Below are 7,142 nucleotides of genomic sequence, written 5' to 3'. Positions count from 1 at the left end.
TAACAGATGACGAACTGAGCAACTGTAGATCTGACTTGACATTTTATTACTATTTAGTTTCGTAGTACACAACTTGTGTGCAGCACTCATGAGATAAAATTGCCAAATGCGAATTTACATCATTACACTGATTTGAAATACACATGCAACCATTGGAAATATGATAGCTACAATAAGTGAGCGCTTTTACAAAAAAAAGGAAAATTGGAAGTTATAGATAAACACTGTTACTATTGTGTAGCAACAGAAGCTTTAAAAGTTAAAATCTAGCGTTTTTCCTGAAGAATTTGTTTGCGTGTCTACATGAAGTTATCAGTTCATTCCATTTATTCAGAGAGCCTAACTCAGGTTTACAAAGGTACTTCTCCCAGAGGCATAGGTTACATTGATTTGAAGTGGGGTTATATGGGGCAGCTTGCTTTAAAATCTTTCAAGTGACTTTGAACTTTGATTTATTGTCAAAGTCACTTGGAGGCTGCCCCATGTAACCCGTAACCCCACTTCAAATCAATGTAACCTACGCCTCTGGGAGAAGTACTTTATTATTTGTAAACCTGAGTTAGCCTCTCTGAACAAACAGAATGAACTGATTAGATAACTTCATGTAGACATGCAAACAAATTCCTCCTGAAAAATGTTAAATGTTAAATTTTAAATTTTAAATCTTCTCTTGTATTTCAATAATAACAGAGTTTATTCCTAATTTCCAACTTTCCTTTGTTTTGTAAAAGCATTCGCTTATTGTAGCTATCACATTTCCAATGGTTGCTTGTGTATTTCGAATCAGTGTAATGATGTAAATTCCCATTTGGCAATTTTATCTGATGAGTACTGTACACAAGTTGTGTAGTACGAAACTAAATAGTAATAAAATGTCAAGTCAAATCTACATTATTTTGATCAGTTCGTCATCTGTTATTTTATATATACATTACATTAAGGTACATGTAAACCCTTTTTCATTGATGACCACTACAAATTTCAAGACAATTTGTTATAGTAATGTCAAACTACAGTGAAACTTTCAAAGTATGTTCACTATAACAGGGTTTTGTATCAAGGTTCTTTTCCCTATAGTCTACTATTACTGGGGCCATGAAAATCATTCGTTATACTGAGGACCTCGTTATATAGAGGCTCATTAAATCGAGGTTCCACTGTACTAACCATATTCCTTCCAAAGGTAAATATTGAAAATTGAGTTTTATTACTCATTTAGGTTATTAGCCTAAGGAGGAATTTGTTTGCATGTCTACATGAAGTTATCTAATCAGTTCATTCTGTTTGTTCAGAATGACTATTAGCCACTCATTTCAGGTTAAGAGCTGAAAATTCAGAACAATATTGAATTTGATACTCAAATTTTGATTGGATTAATTAATGCATAAAATGTTTGCACCATAGCTAGGAAAAAATGAAAGGCTTCTAGAGCTTGCCTACCTTTGTCAGTGCAAAATGAAACATAATCTGTAACCTTGAACATTGTTGCTTGAATCGTTTTAATGTGTTTAAGCCCACAAACTCTGGCCCTCACATCCTTTCATACTTTGTTTGCACTGTAAACTTGATTAATGTGCAACACAACTCTCTCTTCTCTCAAAGGCATCTTAAGTATGTTTTTGCATGCACTAGAAACCCAGGTGCTTACAGTGTAGCTTTCCAAATGTGACTGTAAAACTTTTTGGTCATCAATCCTGTCAACACTTAGTGTTGATCTCAGGTCTTGGTTTGAATTTTCAGCTCTTTGTCTTGAGGTTACCCTATACCTTTCAGAGTGTCTTGCACGCACGCCATTTAGCATGTCTAATTAAAGCCAATAAAGCTGGCTATCAATCTACACGTACATGTATACCAAGAATTTGGAAATAAAATGAATTGTCAAATTTTTCAGGGTTTCTCTATGCGAGCATCCAAATCACTTTTTGAAAGCTAAGTCAAAGTGAGTCTGCCTCAAATTTTGGACAGTAGCTAGTTTATCATCCACATCTGTTAATTTTTATTTTGAAATATTTTTTCTCTGAGAGTGATTTTTGAATGATCACTCCACCATTCTTTAATCCTGTTTTGGAAATGTTCTGTAACTTTTTACTGCGATTGAATATGGCAACACACAGGCAATTTTTTTAGTGTTTTGTGTCCAGAAACTGAGAAACAAATTAAATTAACAAGAAACAAAGTTCACTTTGACTTTTACATGTAGCTTTCAAAATGTGATAATAATAATAATGATTTGGACACCAGCACTAAAATGTCTAGAAAAATTTGGCAATTCATTTTATTTGAAAGTCCTTGGTATAGTTTGATGGCCAGCTCTGTAAGTTTTAATTTGATATGGGGTTTACATACAATGTCTACAGATTAAATCGGATGCACTACATCCCTTTTGTGTGAGACACCTCTAAAGGTATATGGTAATGTTAAGAGGGTTCCAATTGTTGAACCAAATAATAATGATGTTAGAGTGGTTTTCAATTGAGTGTCGTAAAACCAAAACCAAAACCAAAACCAATTACTTACCAATTAGACTTCTCAGCTAATCTCGAACTGTAGTAAAACCGAAACCTAAACCAAAGTAATTGTGTAATTACTCTCGACACTCAACTGAAAACCGCTCTAAATATGCAAAGCAGCAATTCATTAATTCATCTCTAATTCTCTTTCGTAACATAGCAGCATCTAGTTCTAAAGTTTGCATACAAAATGTAAGTGTTCTTTTAGACTGCTTCTCAGATGGTTCCGAACTTCTGCTTTTTCATAATATAGCAGCATCTAGTTAGAAAGTTGCATGCAAAATGTTATAGAAGTGGTTTTTTAGACTTTGCTTCTCAAATGCTTCATTATGCCTTTTCATAACACAGCAGCATCTAGTTATAAAGTTTGCAAAAAAAAAATGTTATAGTGTTTTTTTAAGACTTTGCTTCTCAGATGGTTATGCTTTTTCATAACAAAACAGCATCTAGATATAAAGTAAATGCATACAAAATGTTATAGTATTTTTTTAGGTTTTGCTTCTCAGGTGGTTCCTTATACTTTTTCATAACATAGGGTCTTGGCAATGTAAATTCTTCCATAGTTTGATGAAAATAAACATACACGAATAAGTAACATAAGTTTTATTATTTCAGTATTAATAAAGTATTATTTGAAATGAAATGAAGATGTCATAACGGCAGTTGTTTACTTTTTGTTGGGATAACATCCATATCCATTATTGTGGGTTTTGTTAGGAATCCAAAGGAATTTAAAAGTGTGTTACACTCAGCAGTTTGAACACAGTTTGGGGGATATACAAGCTTTGGTATGGGTCCTCAGTTGGCGTCAGTATTCAATCACGAATACGTTTCATACTTTACATGAGTCTCGTGTTCCAGTCGAACAGGAGACATGAATTGAAGTGTGTCGTTTAGAATACCTTAAAACCTCACGTATGCCTCAGTATTCGAACATGAACACGTTTCATACTTCGCATGAGTCTCGTGTTCCAGTCGAACACCACAGAACACTTGAAGTGTGTCGTGGAGAATACCTTAAAACCTCACGTATGCCTCAGTATTCAAACATGAACACGTTTCGTACTTCGCGTGAGTCTCGTGTCCCAGTCGAACACCACAGAACACTTGAAGCGTGTCGTTTATAACACCCTAAAACCTCACGTATGCCTCAGTATTCAAACATGAACACGTTTCATACTTCGCATGAGTCTCGTGTTCCAGTCGAACACCACAGAACACTTGAAGTGTATCGTTTAGAATACCTTAAAACCTCACGTATGCCTCAGTATTCAAACATGAACACGTTTCATACTTCGCATGAGTCTCGTGTTCCAGTCGAACACCACAGAACACTTGAAGTGTGTCGTTTAGAATACATTAAAACCTCACGTATGCCTCAGTATTTAAACATGAACACGTTTCATACTTCGCATGAGTCTCGTGTTCCAGTCGAACACCACAGAACACTTGAAGTGTGTCGTTTAGAATACATTAAAACCTCACGTATGCCTCAGTATAAAGCGCTTTTGAGTATGTTTGTCTAGTTCTAGCGCTATACAAGTCTATTATTATTATTATTATTATTATTATTATTATTATTATTATTATTATTATTATTATTATTGTTATTATTATTATTATACTTCGCATGAGTCTCGTGTTCCAGTCGGATGCTTCGGAACACTAACTAGCGTGTTGTCTGAATGAACTACGCGGTAGCGTATATTACCTGCATAAAACCCGTTCTTGACGACGCAATACATCTTTGGCTGTGAAAAATGTGACTCAACTTTCGTATTCATAGCGTGCGATTCTCGAAAATTAGAGCATACTTGACGTATTCATTAGTATTCGAAGACGTTCACGTCAGAAGTGGCGTCGTGCATCGCGTTTTCCAGTCGCAAACTCTCGAACAACTGAGAGTATTCGAAAATGTTCGAGTCATAAATGATCGCTATATCTTCGAAGAACATCTAATGCAACATTAATCTACCAAAACGTGACCCGTATGATTTATCGAACACTTCGAGTCATTCACGAGTATTAAATTTGAATACGGAAAAACAGGCCGGATTCCTCTAGAATATTCCAGGTGTATTTCGAGTCAGCCGCAATCGAATACGTCAGAACATTGCGGCATACGCGGCGTGAGCCGATCCGTATTCGAGCGAATTCGGGCCCGAATATTTGGCTTTTCGCGCAGTGTCAAGAGATCAGAGGGCGTCGAGATATCAGAGATTATCCCTTGCGACAATTGCTCTTCAATGATGCAGTTGTACTCCGCGAACAGTTCAGGGTTTCTTTTCAGACACTTTAGAACAGAGGCCAGGCGTGAAACTGCTAATGCACAGTTATCCCGTAACAGTGCGTGTTGTTCCTTCCAAGGTAGAGAGACTTCATAGCGACCATCGCATGAGCGAGTGGTGTCCAAGAACTTGTCGTGCACTGTCCCTTCATATGGTGACACCGACACTTTCTAACTCCCAGACCGTCTTCACTTGTTCCACTTTTCGGCTGGTATTTAGGTCATCACAGCTAGAAGTGTTAAGCCTCAGGGTGTGGCATGTTACCAGACTAACATTAGAGCCCGATCCAGGTGAGTGGGCCATGGGTCCAGACAATACCCATCCAAGACTCGTTTTCATCGCCACGATTCCTGATTCCCCCCATTTTATGTCTCCAGTAAAGAAAGATCAGTAGAAATCGTTTCCAATCAATAGATCTACTTCTGAACCAGTCTTCGCTTGGGTGATCTGCGAGCTCCAGGTCAGCCAAATGACTGTAAGACTGTTGTGCAAATTGCACTGCTTGATCCGTTAACGGACTGCAAATGAGAGGGACTGCAAGGGCAGTCATCTGAACCTTTGAGCTTTCACTCAGTCCCCTGACACAGAATTCGACGACGTCACATTCCTTTAATTGTTCATTCTCTTGTCCAAACGTCTGCCTTCTCTTTTCTCTTGGGGAGTAAATTTAGTTTGGCCTTTGCGCGTTCTGATAAGTAACTTCGCTGTCTGCCACTGTCGTTTAAGATGCGCATATTCACCACAGGATGCAACTGATGAACCATCGACACTGGAGCACTGGCCATTTGTAACAAGATTGACGTGTTCGAGTCCACATAAATCGTTGTAGAGGACTTGTTCTGCGTTCTCCTCCATCAGACGCCACCACACTGCTTCCTCGAGATTGGTTTTCTCAGGTACCACTGCCACGGCTGGCATTTTCACGGATTGACATAAATGATGTTTTCCTGAGTAAATACAACACACTTTGTTCGGTGAGTAATTTCTCGCCAAGTGGTTGCGCCTTAAACAAACAAAGCACGTTCTGGGCCAAAAACCCCTCTTAGGTGAGAAGGGTGAGTTCAGAGTTCGTAAAGTTCAAGACAGATTGGGTTGAATCCTCGATTTTCTATGCCCTTCCAAAAGTTGTGCTCAAATTGTTGTACGACCGCGTACAGGGATGAGCGAGGTAGATGACGTCTACCCAGAAACGACAGTACCCCGTTCCCTGGGTAGACAATAGCCGCTGGACGAAACTTCCCCAGGGCACAGAATCGAGGATTTAGCCAAATCCATTTTTTTCGTGGAAATTCTTCGAATTACAAATAGATTTATTTAAGCGAATTTTTTTTTTGGGGGGGGGGGGGGATGGAATTAGGTGCACTTTAGTTCAATAGTTTCAATTTGCATTTTGACAATGTCTCCACGAAAACCACTTTCACTTTCATTGACTATTTTTATTTTTGTCGCCAGTGGATTTATTTCTTTATTTGTCCACTTTAGTGGTGTTGTTTAATAAATTGTGTGAACGAAAAATGTTGTGGGGGTTAGGTGCACTTTAAAGATTCACTTTATCATTATGGAAATTACTGACTCCAATGATTTCTTGATATGGTCATCCAGCTTCGTTCATTTTGCTCGGAACTGCCTATCGCTTAGTTAATTGCATCTTCGGAACACGCTCGTGAAACGATCGGCTACGAACACTCCCCGAAAGTTGACTGTTCACAGACCCTCTAATCTCAATGGTTGAAATGATCCAAGATGGCTGATGTTCATGTTTCAAGAAACGACGGCAAAGAAAAGAGTTAGACTCATTAAAATTCAATCACATTTTTATTAAAATACGGTATAAAAAATTTCTGTAAACGTATGATTTACGACGCTTACATTTTTAATTTAACATATATTTCATATCATTTGAATTCCAAGCAACCATAGACATTGACCAAACCTTGGTCTTTTCCGATGGAAATGTTAACTGTTTGCAATCGTTGTGAACAAGTGAAATTAAATTAAAATTTCCAATACTATTTACAACGTTGTTTATTCTGTCGTTATCTGCATCTTTTATTTTCTTGTACATAAATATTTTGCTACATGATATCTTTTGGAATGTTAGACAAAACAGGTCGACCTTGGCATGTCTTGTTTCTTGTATATATAACTCTTAAATTTAGGTTTGTTCTTCCGCGCAAAGTTTCAAACGGTTCGATGCCATGTATATATTTTCTCTCACCAAAGTACATTCGAAACAATATAAAACACGATTTTTCACCCTCAGTTGACATGTTTGGCCAGCAACCGGTAAAATAGGTTATCTTTACTCATCGAAACGTTGTCCTTATATCTGACCTCGTTTACC

The 7,142-nt window shown here is 37.5% G+C and overlaps 1 protein-coding gene and 1 pseudogene across 2 annotated transcripts in view; both read right to left on the bottom strand.

The window, feature by feature from the left end:
• Positions 1-4,926: 4,926 nt before the first annotated feature.
• Positions 4,927-5,732, bottom strand: LOC149103701 (uncharacterized; annotated as a pseudogene).
• An 862-nt stretch (positions 5,733-6,594) lies between these two features.
• Positions 6,595-7,142, bottom strand: part of LOC110051467 (fibroblast growth factor 2-like) — an 18,894-nt gene continuing 18,346 nt past the window's right edge. For both annotated transcript variants that reach the window (XM_089272518.1, XM_089272517.1), the window contains one exon: positions 6,595-7,142. This exon is cut by the window's right edge and continues 1,196 nt beyond it. The gene's annotated coding sequence lies outside the window, so the exon portion shown is untranslated.

The sequence above is a fragment of the Orbicella faveolata genome, unplaced genomic scaffold (assembly GCF_042242905.1).
Source record: "Orbicella faveolata isolate gen_17 unplaced genomic scaffold, um_ofav_v1 contig_35, whole genome shotgun sequence".
Lineage (NCBI taxonomy): Eukaryota > Metazoa > Cnidaria > Anthozoa > Scleractinia > Merulinidae > Orbicella > Orbicella faveolata.
The sequence above is the reverse complement of the archived record's forward strand: the minus strand, read 5'-3'. Positions and strand labels throughout refer to the sequence as shown.